Source organism: Choloepus didactylus, chromosome 10 (genome assembly GCF_015220235.1).
Source record: "Choloepus didactylus isolate mChoDid1 chromosome 10, mChoDid1.pri, whole genome shotgun sequence".
Taxonomy (NCBI): domain Eukaryota; kingdom Metazoa; phylum Chordata; class Mammalia; order Pilosa; family Megalonychidae; genus Choloepus; species Choloepus didactylus.
Genome location: NC_051316.1, coordinates 14,347,377 through 14,367,928, shown reverse-complemented (window position 1 = coordinate 14,367,928; position 20,552 = coordinate 14,347,377). Strand labels below are relative to the sequence as shown.

The following is a 20,552-nucleotide window of genomic DNA, read 5'->3' as shown; positions in this document are numbered from 1 at the left end:
ACTGCACAGTAAAGAAAACAAATGTTCTCTAAAATTTTAAGTTATCAGTGAGTTTTGAATAACAATCCCCAATTTGAAATCATGAGAAGTAGTTAACCTTTTAAATTAGAGTTCTGATGAGGTCTTAATGTAAGCAGTAAATCTCTAATTATTATTATAGAGAGCACAGATTAGGGAAAAATTCCGGTCCTCAAAGATATGGCTGCATTTAAACTCTTTAGTGCCTGGCAATTATTTATTGATAAAAATAATTAGAAAAGTAACTTGGTGCTTTGCTCCACTGGGTTGTTGACTGCTGGGGGGGGATGATGCCTCTCCTGTACCTGCACAGACATTTGGATGCAGCTGCTGGGGAGCTGGGTTCTTAAGGTCCCTCCAATTGCAGGAAAAATGAGGAGGCTCAGGCTGGCATATGGATGTACGTGAAGCACCTCCTGTGGCAGGTTGAAAAGTTCTGCATAATTCCAGGAAGCTGGAAAGGGAATTAAAGGGCCAAAACAAAAACAGACTATTCCACAGGAGTTTTCTTGCTATTTGAAGGTCATTCAAGAAGGATGAAGTTGCAAATGATTCACTAAATCTACTTCATTCTGCTCTACGTATTTAGGGGAACAAGGAATTTCCGTCTTCCACCTTTTTTTAAATGATAATCTTTATTTAGAGCAGTTTCAGGTTTACAGAAATATTGTACAGAAAGCACAGAGTTCCCATATAAATCCCACATGCATAGTTTCCCCTATTATTAACATCTTTCATTAATGTGGTACAGTTGTTATAATTGATGAACTAATGTTGATATATCATTAGTAAGTAAAGTCCAGAGTTTACATTAGGGTTCACTATTTGTATATACAGTTCTACCAGTTTGGAGAATGCATAATGTCATGTGTCCATAATTATGTATCCACACAGATTTTTCTGCCCTAAATATGCCCTGTGCTCTACCTATTCATTTTCCCCCACCACCACCCCCAAATCATGGTGACAACTGATATTTTTGTTTTACCTTTTCACCTTTCCACAGTGTCACATAGTTGGTATCACATAGTATGTAGGCTTTTCTGACTGGCTTCTTCCATGTTGTAATATATATCTTTAAGGTTCTTCCACATCTTTTCATGGCTTCATAGCTCATTTCTTTTTATTACTGGGTGATAGTCCCTTGTATGCATGTGCCACATTTTGTTTAACCATTCATCAATGGAAGGGCATTTTGGTGCTACCAATTTGGGGTGATTATGAATAAAGTTGCTATAAATATTTGTGTGGACATACATTTTCAACTCCTTTGGGTGAATACCTAGGAGTGCAACTGCTGGATCATATGATAAGACTATGTTTTAGCGTTTTAAGAACTGTCAAACTGTCTTCTGAAGTGGCTGTACCATTTTGCATTACCACCTGCAATGAATGAAAGTTGGTTTTCTCCACATCCTTGCCAGCATTTGATATTGTCAATGTTTTGGATTTTACCCATTGGAATGGCTATGTTCTGGTATCTCATTTTTTAAATTTGCAATTCTCTAATGATATATGATATTAACCATCTTTTCATGTATTTATTTTCCAACTGTGTATCTTCTTTGCCGAGTTGTCTATTCAGCTATTTGGTCCAGTTTTTAAATGGGTTGTTTGGTTTCCTATTATTGAGTTTTAAGAGTTCTTTGTATATTTTAGGTAAAAGTCTTTTGTCAAGTACATGTTTTGCAAATATTTTCTCCCAGTCTGTGGCTTGTCTTTTCATTCTCATGGTAGTGTCCTCCACAGAGCAGAAGTTTATCATTTTAATGATGTTTATCAATATTCTCTTTCATGGATTGTGGTTTTGGGGTTCTATCTAAGAATTCATCATCAAAGCCAAGGTCTCTTAGATTTTCTCTTATGTTATCTTGAAGTTTTATAGTTTTGTAATTTAAATTTATGTCTATGATCCATTTTGAGAAGATTTTTTGTGTGTGAAATGTGTAAGGTCTTGCCTAGATTCACTTTCTGCATGTGAATATCCAGTTGTTTCAGCACCATTTGTTAAAGACTATCCTTTCTCCACTGAAAGGTCTTTGTCCCTTTGTCAGAGTTCAGTGGGCTAATATTTATGCCTGGGCTTGTTATTCTTTTCCACTGATCTGTCTATTTGTTAGCCAATATCATAATGTCTCAATCAGTGTAGCTTTATTAGAAGCCTTGAAGTCAGGAAGTGACAGTCCTAAGACTTTGTTCTTCTTTAATAATGTTTTGGCTATTCTGGGTCTTTTGTCTTTCCATATAAACCTTAGAATCAATTTGTCAATATCCACAAAATAACATGCTGCAATTTTCATGGAGATTGCATTGAATATATATCAATTTAGAAGAATTAACGCCTTAATAATATTGAGTCTTCCTATCCATGAACATGGAATATCACTTCATTTATTTTGACTTTTGATTTTTCATCAGTTTTATTGTTTTTTTCATATAGATCTTGTATAAATTTTTTTAGATTTCTACCCCAGTACTTCATTATCTGCTCCTAATATAAATGTGTTTTAAATTTCAAATTCCAATTATTCATGATGATATATAGGGGAATATTGATTTTGAATATTAACTTTGTACCCTTGCTATACATTGAGAACTTGCTATAATTGCTTATTAGTTCTGGAGGGTTTTTTCCCCAATTCTTTGGGATCTTCTACATAGACAATCATATTTGTAGACAAAGATCATTTTATTTCTTTCCAATCTGTTCACCTTTTATCTCCTTCTCTTGTCTTATTTTGTTAGCTAGGACTTCCAATACGATGTTGAATAGGGGTGTTAGAGAAGTCATCCTTGTCTTCTTCCCTATGACAAAATAGGAAGGCATTAAGTATGATGTTGGCCGTAGGCTTCTTTGTAGAAGTTCCCCTTTATTTTTAGTTTGCTAAGAGTTTTTATCATGAGTGGGTGTTGGATTTCATCAGATGCTATTTCTGCATCTATTGATATGATCATATGGCTTTTATTCTTCAGCCTGTTGATATGGTGGACTACATTATTTGATTTTTAATGCTTAACCAACCTTGCATACCTGGAATAAATCCCACTTGTTCATGATGTATAATTCTTTTTGTATATTATTGGGTTAGATTTGCTAATATTTTGTTGAGGACTTTTGCACTTATGTTCATGAGAGATATCATCCTGTAATTTTCCATTCCTGTAATGTCTTTCTCTGGTTGGGGCATTAGAGTAATTCAGACCTCATAAGGTAAGTAGAAAGTGTTCACTCTGCTTCTATTTTCTGGAAGAGATCAGAGAATTGGTATCATTTTCTTCTTTAAATATTTGGTAGAACTTTCCAATCTGTGCCTGTTGCTTTCTTTTTTGGAAGGTTATTAATCATTGATTCACTTTCTTTAGTAGATACAAGCCTACTAAGATTATCTGTTTCTCCTTGTGTAAGTTTTGGTAGATTTGTGTCTTCAAGAAATTTGTTCATTCGTCAAAGTTATCAAAATTGTGATTATAGAGTTGCTCATAGTATTTCTTTATTATCCTTTTAATGCCCATGGGATCAGTAGTGATGGCCCCTCTTTCATTTCTGATATTACTAATTTGTATCTTCTTTTATTCCTGTTTAGCCTTGCTAGATGTTGAGAAATTGTATTGAACTTTTCAAAGAACTAGTTGTTAGTTTCATTAATTGTCTCTATTGTTTTCCTGTTTTCAATTTCATTAATTTCTGCTCTAAGTTTTATTTTTTCTTTTCTTCTGCTTGCTTTGGATTAACTCTGCTCTTCTTTTTCTAGTTTCCCAAAATGGAAGCTTAGATTGTTGATTTTTAGATTCTTTTTTTCTTTTCTTCTGTTTGCATTCAATACTATAAATTTCCCTCTAAACACAGCTTTTGCAGCATCTCACAGATTTTGATAAGTTGTATTCTCATTTTCATTTAGTTCAGAATTTTTCTAACTTCTCTTTAGACTTCTTTGGCCCACAAGTTATTTGGACATATGTTGCTTAATCTCCAAATATTTGGGGATTTTTTAGCTATTTTTCTGTTATTGGTTTCAATTTGGATTCATTGTTGTCTTAGGGTATACTGTATGATATCTATTCTTTTAAATTTTTGAGATGTGTTTTATGGCCCAAAATGTCATATATCTTGGTGAGTGTTCCATGTGAGCTTGAGAAGAATGTGTATTGTGCTGCTGTTGGATAAAGTGTTCTATAAATGTGAATTAGATATGGTTGATTGATGGTGCTATTCACTTCAACCATATCCTTACCAACTTTCTACCTGCTGGATCTGTCAATACCAACAGAAGGGCATTGAAGTCTCCAATTATAATAATGTATTTGTCTATTTACCCTTGCAGTTTTATCAGTTTTATCAAAATAAATTTAATCCCATATTTTGTTGCCCTCTTGTTAAGTGCACACATTAAGTGTTGGTATGTCTTCTTGGAGAATTGACCCTTTTATCATTGTGTAAGGCCCTTTTATACTTGACAGTTTGACAATTTTCCTTGCTTGGAAATATACTTTGTCTGAAATTATATACTTACTTGAGATTCTTAAAATTTTTATTAGCATGGTATATCATTCTCCCCCTTCTACTTTTAATCTGACTGTATCTTTATATTAAAGTGGGTTTCTTGTAGACAACATATAGTTAGGTCTTGTTTTTTTAACTACTCTAAAAGTCACTGTCCTTTAATTGGTATATTTAGATTAGTTACATTTAAAGTGATCATTGATATAGCTCTATTAATATCTACCAAAATTTAACTTTTTATTCCTTGCTTCTGTCTTTTTTTTTTTTTTGCTTTCTCTGACTTCCACTGAGCATTTAAAGTTATTCCATTTTCTTTCCTCTCTTAGCATATCAATTATTCTTCTTTTTAAAATTCTTATAGTGGTTGCCCTCAAGTTTCAATATACATTTATAGTTAATATAAGTCCACTTTCAAATAACATTAAAACACTTCACAGGTAGTGCAGTTACCTTAAAACAGAATAATCCCAGTTTCCTTCATCCCATCCCTTATAACAATTATTTCATTAATTCCACTTATCCACAAGCTATAACCAACCAATACATTGTTACTATTATTTTGAACAGTAATCTATTAAATCAGTTGAGAATGAGAAAAATAATTTTACCCTCATTTATTCTGTCTCTAATAGTCCTCCTTTCTTTATGTAGATCTGTGTTTCTGACCTATGTCATTTAACTTTCTCTGGAGAACTTCTTTTAACATTTCTTGCAAGGCAGTTCCATTGGTGACAAATTCCCTCAATTTTTGTTTCTCTGAGGAAGTCTTTGTTTCTCTTTCATTTTCAAGGATAATTTTACTCAGTATAGACTCCTGGGTGAGTGGTTTGCCATAGTTTCCAGCTAAGAAAAATATCACACAATGGGTTGGCTTAAAAACAGGAATTTATTGACTCACAGTTTCAGAGGCTTGATGCCTTGCTTCCAGCCATGGTTGGAATCCTTCTGGCTGCCTAGAGATCCTTGGGTTCCTTAGCTTTCCTGTCACATGATGATGTCTTCTTTCTCTTCCAGGTCCCATTGATTTCCAGCTTCTGGCTCCTCTCTCCCGTGGCTTTCTTTCTATTGGATCTTCCATAATAGATTAAAACCTACCCTGATTCACTTATCCATATCTTAACTAAAAATATCTTCAAGAGATTCTATTTACAATGAGTTCAAACTGATGGGAATGCAGATCAAGACCAAGAAAATGGCCAAGAAATAGGGGTACATAATTCAATCCACCACATTGTTTTTATTGTTCAATACTTTATATACTTCACTCTACTCTCTCATTGCTTGCATGGTTTCTGAAGAGAAGTCTGATGTACTTCTTATCTTTGTTCTTCCGTAGGTAAGGTGCTCCCCCCTTCCCCACACCACCAGCCTCTTTTGAGATTTTTCTCTTTGACTTTGGTTTTCTGCAGTTTGAATATGGTATGCTTAGGTGCAATTTTTCTTTTTTGGTATTTATTCTCTGAGCTTTCTGGATCTGTGATTTTGTCACTATCATTAATTTTGGAAACTCCTCAGCCATTGTTAATTCAAACATTTCATCTGCTCCTTTGTCTCTTTCTTTTACTTCTGGTATTCCCATTACACATATGTTAAACCTTTTGTAATTGTCCCACAGTTCTTGGATAGTCTGTTCCATCTTTTTCATCCTTTTTTTCTCTTCACATTTCAGTTTTGGAAGTTTCTATTGACATATATTTGTGCCCACTGATTATTTCCTCAGCAGTGTCCAGTCTACTGATGAGCCCATTTCTGTTTGTGATTTTGATTTCTATCATTTTCTTTTTGATTTTTTCCTCAGAGCACCCATGTCACTGCTTCTATTACCCATCTGTTGTTTTGTGGGCTGTCCACTTTTTCTGTTAGGGCTATTAGCATATAACTCATAGGTATATTAAATGCCCAGACTGGTGTCTCCTACATCACTGTCATGTCTGAGTCTGGTTCTGGTGCTTCCACTGTCTCTTCAGACTGTGTTTTTCTGTTTGTTTTGGTGTGAGTTTTTTTTTTTTTTCCTTTTAGTATGCCTTGTAATTTTTGGTTGAAAGCTGGATATGATGTCCTGGGTAAAAGGAACAGAGGTAAATAGACTTTTAGTATGAGGCTTTATGTTTATCTGACTAGGAACTAGGCTGTGTTTCACTGATTTAATTTTCTTGCTTTAGTGGCTCTCTCTCTCTTTCTCTATCCCTCTCTCTCCCTCTCTCTCTCTCTCTCTCTCTCCTTATCTCTCTTCCTCTCTCTATCTTCATTCTGTTTATAAAAGTCACCAGAAAGAGGATTAAGTTCCATCCTGAATGAGTTAGGGGCACACCTTGACTAAAGTAGCCTCATCAGAAGATCCTACTTACAATGGGTTCACACCCACAGGAATAGATTAGATTTAAGAACACATTTTCTGGGATACACGCAGCTTCACACCATCACAGTAAGTTATCCATTTGGATAATCAGCCCTCATTGAGTGATACTAACAGTGAATGTACTTATGCTGGATTTTTGATCACCAAATTTGAAGCAATATTAAAATCATTTACAAAGTAGGTGAGGGGGAGGACAGAGTAAACATATAAGGATAGAGAATGAGTTTTTACTGTGGCTTTGTTATAACAGTAAGAAAGGTAAACCTCCAGTTGAGAGAGAATACACAATTTATCATCTTAAGGGAAAAGTAGTTAAGGCAATGAGGTTAAAAGCAGATATTGCCTCAGTCTAAATTTGCAGGAAGATAGAGAAGACAGAGTAACCTCACTTCTGTCATTAGGATGAAAACCATAATGTCAGCTACAAGCAAAAATGCCAAATCCCTTAACCACCTGACTTTCATGCATGGAGTCTTGTAGTGAGCTAGAGATGTCTACTTCATATGAAGGCACACTCGATTTAAGAAAGACAAATCAGAGATATATAAACAAGATAGTGAACTTTATGCAAAGCCTATATGTTCATCAATCAAGAGTTTTTGCATAATGAAAAGAAATATTTAATTTGTTTACAGCGTCAATTCTTATCTGAAAATGAAGATTCTGGGAATAAGCAGAGTATGAATAATATATTTAATTTACTGTTAATAGCAATCATGCATGGTAGGGATAGAGAGCAAAAAAGAATCTTCAAAAATAAAGTTTACTAATAATTATCAACTAGTGAAATTTACTTCTGTAAAAGTAAAGTTAGTTCTAATAAGAAATTAAGCTAAAGAAACAAAACTAGACAGGTGTATAAAATAATAATTATAACTCAGCAGATATTATCTAATGTTAAATAATTCTAGTTTTACTTTTATTTCTTAAAAATAAATAAAGCTATTGTTCAAAGGAATGTCTCCTCAAAGGGAGTTCATGCTATCCTATCAGTAGACTAAAAATGGTGATGCATTTTAAAAAGATTATTGCTATTGCTGACATTATAGTAGATGTATCTTTAATACACACTTTAATTATTTTTGATTAGTAAGAAATTTATTCATGACCTCATTCTTTCTGGACACATGATGTTTAATGGAATTAAGCAACAAGGTAAGTGTGATGCCTGAAATACGGTCTCCCCCAGGCCCTCTTAATTGAAAAACAGTTCTTCAGTCATTTTTAAACAGCTGATCACAAACATAAATCTTAATCAATTCAACTGAGTATGAAAATACATTAATTCTATTTTTAAAAGCTACGGATTTCTTTTAGAACAAGACAAAGATAATGCAAATACAAATAGTTACTATGCTGAGATTTCATTGTTATTGGTTATTATTAATATCTTTTAGCCTTTGCCTGGCCATGGTTTTCATGGAATTCATTCATGCTCATCACTCATTTCTTTGGAAACACACATGCCCAATTGAAACTTTGAAAATAGCTGATCATAAAACACTTCCAGCAGCTTCCCTCTGGCTTGGTGTGTTTTATCTAGTGATAAAATGATAAAGACCTGAGAACTTCTTGACTCAATTTACTTCAAGAATTACTTATGAAATGCAACAATCTGCTTTAGAGATACAATGTTGAGTAAATTGCAGTCCACGTCTTCAAAGACCTTATAATTCACATCCAAATCATATAACCATCAAAAAGAAGCTATTGATTCAATAAAAAACATTATGGCATTTTAAAATTACCTGTGTGCTAGAATTAGTGTGTTATTAGCTTCTACTTTTCCTTTTATTGTGATGACTGTCAGAAAGAGAAAAACATAACTCTCTGATTGAGACATGATGTTTCTGGCCTATCTAAAAGCAAAATTATTAATTTTTACAAGAAAGGCTTTTTTTTTTCCCCTCAAATTTCTTCTGGACCAACGAAAACCTGTAGGCTGCTTTTTTGTTTTTGTACAACCTGCCTCTTTGAGGGTCTCTCTTTTATAGAGGCCATAACTCTGTCCCCAAAACTCAGTGCTTTAGACACTGGTAAACATATCATAGCAAAATTAAACAAATATATAGGATACCTAAAAATTTGAGAATTAATATATATTCATTCTCTAAAAATTAGAGAAATAATACATAATTAATTAACTGCAGAACATTTTAATAATCACAAAGTAAAGCAAAATAATAATAAAAAATAATAACTTTCTCCAGGGATCATGGGCATGTACAAGTTTGCTAACTAGCCAATGGTAGAAATTACATAGTGAAGAGGTTCATTGCAATAACTTAGGTTCCCTAAGAATCTTTAGCCTGTGTGAATTACAAACCCTGCCACATAATAAAGGGCTCCAGGATTCCACAAATCCCCTGCCTTCTCAGGACCTGGGTTCCTGAATCCATCAGCCAATACAGAGGTTGTTCACTTATTGTCTCAGTAATCTCACAGTAAATCATGGGAAAAAAACAAACATCTAATTTACTGATGTAAAAATAATGCAGAGACCATGCCAAACTACTGTGTTAAATGAACAAAATATAAAATATACCACACATGACTTGTTTATTTCTTAAACATCTACATTTAATGGAGTAATAGGAAGATTTATTCTTTCAATTTTTCTAGCACATTATAAAATGTGTAATCTTTAGTTAAGTAATAAACTATGCACACAATATATTTGAAAATGCAATAACTAGCTTTAATTCCTCTTGGAAAACTTATCTAAATACTTCTGAAACTTCCCTTTATTTGTGTCAGAGCTTTACAGCAAGTGCAGCAATTACTATAAATTCATACTCTTTTAGACTGTCTCTTTTAATATAAGGAAATACTCAGATGTTCTTTCCTCATCACTAGTAAACCAGCTGTTCTGGTTTGCTAATGCTGCCTTTTCACAAAACACCAGAAGTGGATTGGCTTTTATAAAGGGGGTTTATTTAATTACACAGTTACAGTCTTAAGGCCATAAAGTGTCCAAGGTAAGTCATCAACAATCAGGTACCTTTACTGGAGGATGGCTGATGATGTCTGGAAAACGTCTGTTAGCTGGGAAGGCACATGGCTGGTGTCTGCTCTGGAGCTCTGGTTTCAAAAATGGCTTTCTCCCAGGACATTCCTCCCTAGTTTTCAGCTCCTCAAATATGTCACTTTTAGTTGCTCTTGGGGTGTTGTCCTCTCCTAGCTTCTCTGGAGCAAAAGTCTGCTTCAAAGGCCATCTCCAAAATGTCTCTGTAAGCTGAAGCTCTTTTCTCAGCTCCTGTGTGTTCTTCAAAGTGTCCCTCTTGGCTGTAGCAAGCTTGCTCCCTCTGTCTGAGCTTATAGAGTGCTCCAGTAAAACAATCAAGTCCCATGCTGAATGGATGGGGCCATACCCCACAGAAACTATCCAGAGTCATCACCCACAGTTGGGTGGGGTGCATTTCCATGGAAACACTCAAAGAATTACAATCTAATCAACACAAATACATCTGCCCACACAAGATTACATCAAAGATAATGGCATTTTGGGGGACATAATACATTCAAACTGGTACACCAACCAAAGCTCCCATATCCTTGGGTGGCCATAATAGTGACCTCTATTCTTCTTCAGTATCAATCTGCAGTCATTGGTATTTATTTGACACAGTGGATACTAGCTCCTACTACTTTTTGTGGAAATAGAAAAAGGGAAAAACTGTAAAGAGAAGAAGTGAAAATTCACATTTGTGGAGTAGAAACACAGGGAAGATTTTGTGCATATATGAAACTTAAAAAAAATGATCATTCCAAAAGCAGAGTATACAATTTTCATGATTACAAACATTTTTTTAAATATACGAATTGAGCTAAATAGATAAAACCTAAATTAACTGCTTTCCTCTCAGGCTGTGTCCCTGACTTTCTGGAGTCCAGGTGTGTCTGAAATAGAGACGGTGCTCAAGTGTTGGGAAGCATACACACATGTGAGCATTTAGGTCAGCTCCTGAGCTGGTGTGTTATTGACCCTGATGCATGACTTGGTAATGCTTTGGCTAGATTCTAACCTCTGCTAACACAAGGTATAACTGTGTGCTGTGATGCGAATAAAACTATCTTCTATATCAGCTTAAAATGCAGAGGGAGGCATTGCAAATCCAGATGGGAACATGTAGTCTGTGTGGCAAGGGTTTATAGACTCAAAGAACAACGAGACATTTGAAATTGTGATTAGAAATAGTGTGATAGATGTCATGGCAGGCAAGTGCAGGGTACAATGACAAAAGAGAAGAGGGAGAATCTGTTCTGTCTGACAAGATGTGAGCAGGATGGGGGAAAGCACTCAGAGCAAAAATGATGAAAAGGCATTTGTCAGGTACTCAAGACAGTGGCAGCAAAGCAGAAATTTTACTTGTGTCCAATGTCACATATAAAAGGAAGAATATAAGAATAGCTGAAGAGTCCCCGTTGATGTATTTTATACATTCAGTTTAAAGAAAATATGTTTTATATTTAGGATTTATTTATTTTTGAAAAATACATAGTCTCTCATTAAACATTAAGGCATGATAGTAAATTTGAGAAATAGGTTTTTAAAATATTCTAGAAGCAGTGTGCTCCCAGATCAAGATGGCAGAGTAAGCAGCTACAAGGCTCTGAAACCCCACAGAAGCTTTGAACAACCCACAAGAACTGGGGAAACATCTTTCTCAAAGCTCCAGAAGACAGTTAAAGTACTGCAGTAACAGGGCAAATGCCAAACCTAGAAAAGGGCCACTTAAAAGCAGCAGGATCTTGTGGCATCTTGGCTGCCCCACTCTAACCCCTCACCAGCTCATCACAGAGTTGGCCTGTGCTCCCAGTGCAGTTCACTGGTCCCAGTTCCACAGGGATCAGAGTAATCCTCATGCACTTGCTGGGAGCATGTATGTCTGTCCCAACCTGTCTAGTGGCAGCCAGAAGCAATCACTGTCCTAGAACTTGCCCTGCCTGTAGAAGGCAGCTCACTGAGCCTATAGAGCACTGTGAGAGAGCAGTCAAGTGGCTGCTGGGGCAGGGGACTTTTGGCTATAGGATGCACAGTGCAGTGCCAGGGACCATGAGAAAACTATGTTTCCTAGGGAATATGGGGTATTCCTAGCCATGTAAATGGGGGAATTCCTAGAGCCCAAGATATGACACATGTGCAGAAAGGATCAGAGAGGACCCCATACTCTGCCCTGGAGTTATTCTCTAAACTCTTTGTATGGATAAGCCCTGAAGGAAAGCACTTGCACCACAGATAAATCTGCAAAGCCTGGGAAAAGTGTGTTCTTTCTTTCCTTCTTTTTTTTTTTTTTTTTTTTTTTTGGATGTTGTTATATTATGGCATTCCAGGAACATTGTGTCATACTAGCTAGATACAAACATAGGGAACTGAATCCTCAGAGTCTAAATTCTAATATACATTAAAATATCAAAATGTACAGGTTTCACAAAATATTACAAACATACAAAGAAACAGGCAGCAATGGCTCAGGCAAAGGACAAAGGAGAAAATTAATGCATTAGAAACCATCAATGAAGAGGATGAGTCCTGAGACATCTCAAAGAAATACTGTAAAATTAAAAAGAAGGGTCCTAAATTTGCTCAAAGAGCCAAAGGAAAATAAAGGCAAAGAGCTAAAGGAAATCAGGAAAGTGATAGATGAACACAAAGAGAGCATCAACAAAAAGATGAAAATTAGAAAAGGAACCAAACTGACCTGAAAACCAATATATGCATTGTGAGAAAAAAGAGAGAAAAGGACAAAGAGAAGATTCAAAGAAAAATGGCTTACAACTTACCAAATTTATATAAAAAAGTGAGACTCCTTGTCTGAAAGTTGTTCTATTTCTATTTTACAGGGGTTGCTCTTCAAACATTTACAAATATATTTAACTGTAAAAAATACTTCCTTCGGAGCACTTCAAAAACAATAGAATGCTTTAATCCTGACCACCCACTTGTATTTCCTGTTTCCTTTTCTGACAGAGCAATTTTTCTCAGTCTACCCTTAAGTTCTCCTGATTTATTTTGAGTCTCTATTACAGCTCCTCACTTTGTGAGCTTCCCTTTCCTTCACCTTAATGCTCTAAGTTTCTAGTGAAAGGTGCTTTCTCCAAGGGCAGCCCCAGATTCCCAATTTTCTACCATTCTGGTTCATTAATATTCCCTTGAGTAATTAGTGGGTGGTTGAAGTTTGTGATTATTTGATTGCAAATTCATCAGTATCTTTTAAAAGAACATTTGTTATAACATCACAAATGAAAATGCACAAATTGAGTAACGAACCCCACCAAAACTGGAATTTGACTTAAATCTGAGAGTTCTGCTTGAGTAGGTTTACTGGCTAGTGTCCTATTAATTCTCTGAGCCTGGCTCTAGATATTTAAATGGAAAAAGGACTCTCTCGACAGACAAAATACATATCTTACATCAGCTGGAGGAAGAATCATGGGCCAAACTTATCTTGACTATGATTCAAATAAGCTTTGACCAATATCCATTTTCGCTTTTATTCATGAATTCCTGATCATGCTGTAAAAAGGAATGAAGGCCCAAACTTGATTTGTTGGTAATAATAGCCAGAAAATAATGATATTAAAGAATCATTTCATAAAAATAATGAAGGATAAGGTATGACATAGGCACTTTAAATCTAAATTAATAGACCAGGATTTTAAAAGATGTACAGGAGACACAAAGCACTTTAGAAATCAATAGGAAAAAGATTATTGTAATCCTACACAATAACAAATGCAAGCAGAGTAATTTATAGAACTCTGAGGTTAAAGCCATTGAACTTGGCACAACAAACCCGGGAAGGTAGATAATCAGACATGTACATAACCAAATGGCAAAGATCACTTTAACATGATAGTTTTAGATAGACTGAGTTAAATAGGTCAGTGCCTCATTCTAGAACATTATGGGAGCAAATGTGATGATTGCTAAGTAACTATTAACAGATTTTTTAAAAACAGAGTTTAATTTGGTACTGCCTACTTTGCCAGACAGAATCCTCCTTCTCGTTAATTCTTGCAGCCATTGTGATTTTAGTAGAGAGTTTAACGTTCTGTTTCCTTATTAGACATTTTGGATAATAAAATTTGTTTTTTCTACAATATGCTGTATCAAATGGAAGTTCAGATGTAACCCTGCCAATAAATCTGTAAAGTATTATATATACTATTATTATTTTTCAAAATATGTTGCAATCAAAGTAATCCATCTCAGAGACTGCTCGCATATGAGTATCATAAACTTCTGCATATTCCTTATTCACTCAGTTTTCATAATCTGGTCAGATTTTTTCCCCCTAGTGATTTATTCTTCCTCTTCCCAAAAAAGTTTTTGTTCCAAGTTCTTGGCTAGGTGCTGGTGTGACAGCAATGAAGGAAATTCAGCCCTCAGGAACCCCACTGTGTAGTGGAGAATGACACCAGACTCTGGCAGGTACAGGGTTCCTAGAGCTGAGAGAGCAAATTTAGGCTCTCAGCAAAGTCCTTTTTCAGGAAGTGACGTTGAAGCTGAGACTAAAGGAGAATAGCAGTTTACCAAAGGAAGAAATCCAGAGGAGGGAAGGGAAACCACATGAGCTAAGGCCCTGGGGACATGTAGGCTGGACAAGGAATTTGGATGCTGTGTTTGAAGAAGTGGAAAGCCTTTCCAAGGTTTTAAGCAGATTGATGACGTCAGATCTGCACCTTTAAGAGGTCACTATAGCATCTTTTTAAAAGTCATTTATAAGAGTAAGCTACAAGCAGTGGTCCAGATAAGAGCAGATTTGAACAAGATGGGTAAGAGTGGAGCTCAAGAGAAGTGAATGGAATCAACAGCCATGATGTGGGTGGATTCTCCTTTGCTAGGCCTGCGGGGATCTAGGTGTCATTAACAGAAGAGAAAGGAATGTGGAAGGAAGAGCAGGTTTACTGAGGGTGAGCCACATGCATAAAAATCCATTTTGGACTTAAGTTTTAAGTATTGGTAGGCATCTAGGTTTAGATGCCCATATGTGAGTGGGGTGCAGAAAAAACATCTAAAATGAAAATTAAAAATTGGAGGTTGTTAAATGTATGAATGCTTAGGGCCACCTAGATACATGAAATCTAATAGAGAGCAAAGAGGGAGTAAGAAGAGAGCCCAGGATTGTAGGATGGGCTCTGAGAAACTCCGATACTTTGAGATAGAAGTGAGAGAGGGAAGAGGCTGACAAAAAAGAATCCACCAGAAGGACTGGATCAGGAGAGGGCCAGATTAGGGAAGCCAAGAGAAGAGAGCATTTTAAAAGAGAGATGGAAGCATCACCTACTGTGAGCATCAATAAAATGTACTGTAGTGTGATAAATTGGGGATTTTATCAAGTTTTAATTACACTTCTGGTTTGCTAATGCTGCCAGAAAGCAAAACACCAGAAATGGACTGGCTTTTATAAAAGGGGGCTTTTTTGGTTACACAGTTACAGTCTTAAGGTCATAAAGTGTCCATCAACAAAGGGTACCATCACTGGAGAAAGGCATTGGCATCCGAAAACCTCTGTTAACTGGGAAGGCATGCGGCTGGTGTCTGCTTGCTCCCAGGTTGTGTTTCAAAATGGCATTCTCCAAAATGTCTGCATCAGCTTCCAACAGCCATCTTCAAAACGTTTGTTTCAGCTGCAGCTAACTGTAGCTCCTTCTGTTTGAGCTTTTATAGAGCTCCAGTGAACTAATCAAGGCCCATGCTGAATGGGTGGAGCCAAACCTCCATGGAAATTATCTAATCAGAGTTATCACCTACAGTTGGGTGGGTAACATCTCCATGGACACAACCTAATCCAAAGGTTCCAACTTAATCAACACTAATATGTCTAGCCCTACAAGAATGCATTTAAGAATATGGCTTTTTCTGGGGGACATAATATATACAAACTGGCAAAAGTTCTATCTAACATAAGGGCCTCTGTTTTCTCAACAACTTATCTCATCCAACTCTGAGAGCCATCAGACATCACAGGGAACCTCGTACTTCAATTCCCAGTAATGAATTGTGTTTTTTAAAAAATTCACTTTAAATGAATGGAAGTTATCATTATGTCTTTAATTTAATTTGTGGGCACAATCCAAATTTTACATTTTTATGCATTTAACTGGATTTATATTGATTTTTTCCAAGATCTTCCCATCAGAGCCCTTGTTTATACTGTGTATCATTTGCTAAGAATTTAAGGTTTGAGGGGTTACTAATAAAATAATTCTGTGAATAATTTAATCAAATGATATGAACATGTTCTGGTTTTAATTATATTCAGCACATATGTAAAAATTAAATATACATCAATAGCTGAGAAATTCCCCCATCTCAGATTCTGCCCAAACTAGTAAGAATAGTTCAATTAATGTAAAATCATTAAATTTCAAAAACGTTTTTACTTTACCCTTGATTCCACCAATCTGACAGCCTTTTGTGGTGCAGAGTGACTCTGTTTTCCTGTCAATCACTGACTTGAACAGTCGCTCAAAACGCTGCCCTCTGGCTCCCTCCACCCCAAGCATGCTGTCAAATTGGTGGAATGAAGAGTAAAGTAAAATATATTTCCAAATTCATTTCCAAATTCTTTATGTAATAATAATATTCATAGCTGTTACTATTGTTGGTTTTTCATTGCTGCTGCTGCTGCTGCTAAAGCTTACGAACACCTCCCATGTACCCAGCCCTCAGGCCCTTTGCCTCTATCTTCTCCCTTAACTACCATGGTGACAAATCATCTTCGACTGAACCTGGGTTCAATCAAGCTAGCTGGCTGAAATGCCAGGGAGAGTCTGTTGATGTTCCCGAGCTTATAAACCAAAATGGACTCTGTTTACTACTCTACTGGGTTATCTCACAGCATTAGAATTGCAGACTTAAAAGTAAATTCCTTGTCTTAACATGATAGCGTTGATCTTCCCATTGCATCACAAAGCTCAGCTAGAGGAAGGCCAGAAATGCGGATGTATTTAATTGCACTCTTCATAAATTAATTCCACATTAAAATGTAATTGTGAAGAGTCTTTTCATCTAGGGCCATTTCTGTATTTAAAAATTAAACCACCGCTGAATGCCAGTACATAATGAACTCTGGAAAGTGAGTGAACAAGGCAGATTTGAGTCCTGTCTTTGGGAAACTTACATTTTACCTCGTTTACATTTTATTGAGAACAACTAACACAGAGTTTCTAAAAATTAGACCAATGAGAAGGCAAGGGGGAAATTAACAAAAGACCAATTTTGCTCACTTCATTCTTTTCCTTCAGGTTCCTGTGGACAGCACGTAAAACACTTGGAAAGATAATGCTAGAGCAAGTGGTTCATATATTGAGCATCTTTGACATACTGTTAAGGTTTCATAATTTATTTAATTTATTACTTTTATTGTATTACTGTATATTCTCCAAGTACATTTCAAAGAAAAATCTTCAGCAAACTCTCAAGGACAGCAATAAAAATGTACTATAGTGTGATAAATTGAGCATTCTATCAAGTTTTAATTACACTTCTAACATAAAGGCTGCATCACACTTCACAAGCTGGGCTTGTTAGAAGTCAGATAAATTCATGCATGTGTGCTATGGCTATTCTATTTATGTCTTGCACTATTTTTTTTGTAAAAATTTAAACCAGAGCACCCGGTTCTCAAAGATTCAATTAAACGCAGCTAACATCCTCCGCGCCTCCTGGGCTGGATTCAACCTTTGCTATCACTAATCATGCTGCAAGTCTTGATTCCACAAGCAGTTATAGCCCCTGGCGAGTCTGTTGTCCAAGATTCCTGGCTTCAGAGCTGGACCAATGAGGAGAGCTCAGGTGGCCAAAGGACCTGCCCACCTTGGTCTTATTATCCCCCCAGGAGGTTGACGGGAAGATCAAGGGCAATGAGAACTCTCAGGCTCTTTTTTCTCCTACAGATCAGCTGGCCAGTGCTCCACGCTGCAGGCAGCGCCCTGGGCTCACCCTGCATGCGCAGTCTGGGCTGTCTCTGCAAGGAGGATGTGATAAGATGATCAGGAAACCTCAGGTTCTAGAATCTTCTACTCAATCCAGCCTTAAGCATAGGGAGACAACAGTGGGTTCTGTAGAGAAAAAAGTTGTGGTTTTCAAGTTGGAAGACCTAAGTTTGTTTTTTTTTTCCTTAAGTCTTTATTTACTAAGTTAGGTGAACCATAAAACTATGGTATATTATAGTGTCTTAGTTTCATGGGACTGTGGTGACAAAGTAGAGAAAACTAGGTGGCTACAAAAAGCACAAATGTATTGTGCCACGGTTCTGGAGGCTAGAAGTCTGAAAAAAAGGTGTCCCAACAGCCATGCTTCCTCTGAAGCGTGTTAGGAAAAATCATTTACATGTCTCTCTCCTGGCTTCTGGCAGTGGCTGGTAATCCTTGATGATCCTTGGTTTGTGGCAGCCAAACTCCAATCTCTGCCTTCGTCTCCACATGGCCTTCTTTCTTGTCTCCATCTTCACATGATGTTCTCCCTTATGTCAATGTCCAAATTTCCTCTTCTTGCATTGGATTAAGGGCTCCCCCTACCCCACTATGACCCATTTTAATTTAATAAATTCCATTTGCAATGACCCATTTCCAAATAAGGTGGCATTCACAGGCACAGGGATTAGGACCTCAACATATTTGGGGGACACAATTCAAAGCACAACACACACAGGTGAGGATTGCAGCTTAAATGCCAACCTGCTCAAAGAGGATTTGCATGCATTGCTGAGCTCTTAGCAACTATAAAGATGTTAAGGTGTTCTCTACACAGTGAAATATTTCTAAGAACACTTTGATAGAATAGGGCAGCTGTTTGTGCCTTGGAAGTAGTAAACTCTCACACATTTTCTGAAGACTGAGTTTGTGAGGTGACATACTGGGCAGAGAGATCAATTCATTGGGGATTTTCTCTCAGGATCGGATCGTCACGATCTAGTACCAGACAAATGATGAATGTAATGCTGGGGAAGCTTGGGAAAGGGCACCAAAATGCTTCCTGTGGGGGACAGTTGACTTGGATCTCAAACAATGAGTAGGAGGTCTCAAAGTGCACCACATGTACCAAAGCACTGAAACAAGAGTTCATGCAGTGTGTTCACATGGCAGAGTTGCAGCTACAGTTGGGTTGAATTTTAGGAAACGTGGTGGATGAAAGGAGAAAGATGGGTCTGGAGAGCTGGGTTTAGGACCATATTGTACAGTGACTTAAATAACAAAATATAGAGCCAAAGATCTATTATCCAAGTGTATCCACTCCCTAGTGTTGCTATAACAAATTATGGCAAACTCAGTGACACAAAGCAACACAAATTTATTATCTTGCCATTCTGTCCACACAGGTCTCACTGGACTAAAATAAGGTGTCAGCTGGGCTAGGTTCCTTTTTGGAGACTCTGGGGGAGAAGCTGCATCCTTGCTCTCCCCAGCTCCTAGAGGCCACCCACATTCCTTGGCTCACTGGCCAAACTTCCATTTCTCAAAGACAGCCATCACATCACTCCAACCTCTGCTTCTGTTGTCACATCTCCTTTTCTTACCCTGCCCCTTATAAAGGACCCTTGTGATTGCCTCAGCTCCACCTGGCAATCCAAGCTAATATTCCTTTTTTAAGGTCGGCTGATTAACAGCTTTAGTTCCATTTGCAAATTTGATCCCCCTTCGCAGGTAAGGTAATGCATATCACAGAATCAGGGAATTTGGACATGGTCATCTCCAAGGAGAGGGAGGCATTATTCTGTAAAGTCAATGGAGAATGTTGAGATTAGTTTTGTTTGAAGATCACCCTGGTAATGGCATGAAAGATGCTCAAGAACGGGCAGAGGGGGCTTGCAAGGTTACAAGACAGGGAGTTTTGCTTTGAAAAACAGAATATGAACCTATTAGCAGACAGGTTCTTCCATTTATATGTTGTATTTGAAATGAAATAAAGAGCACTGATAAATGAAAATTTAATGACCACAAGGAGATTGCTTCATTTGGAATCATAGATGAATTCTTTAAAAGTGCTAAAATAGCATATATTTTATCTCCTGGTGTACAGGTGAGATTTCTTTCCCATTCTTCTTTTCTTTTTTTTTTTTTTTAATTAAATCTTCATTTTATTGAGATATATTCACATACCACGCAGTCATACAAAGCAAATCATACATTCGATTGCTCACAGTACCATTACATAGTTGTACATTCATCACCTAAATCAATCCCTGACATCTTCATTAGCACACACACAAAAATAACAAGAATAATAATCAAAGTGAAAAAGAGCAATTGAAGTAAAAAAGAACACTGGGTACCTTTGTCTGTTTGTTTGTTTGTTTCCTTCCCCTATTTTTCTACTCATCCATTCATAAACTAGACAAAGTGGAGTGTGGTCCTTATGGCTTTCCCAATCCCGTTGTCACCCTTCATAAGCTACATTTTTATACAATTGTCTTTGAGATTCCTGGGTTCTGGGTTGTAGTTTGATAGTTTCAGGTATCCACCACCAGCTACCCCAATTCTTTAGAACCTAAAAAGGGTTGTCTAAAGTGTGCATAAGAGTGCCCACCAGAGTGACCTCTTGGCTCCTTTTGGAATCTCTCTGCCACTGAAGCTTATTTCATGTCCTTTCACATCCCCCTTTTGGTCAAGAAGATGTTCTCCATCCCACGATGCCAGGTCTACATTCCTCCCGGGAGTCATATT

General features: G+C 36.7%; 1 long non-coding RNA gene across 1 annotated transcript in view; it reads left to right on the top strand.

Moving 5' to 3' along the window:
- The window catches only part of LOC119505744, a 310,630-nt gene that overhangs the window by 173,090 nt on the left and 116,988 nt on the right, over positions 1-20,552 (top strand). The window lies entirely within an intron of this gene.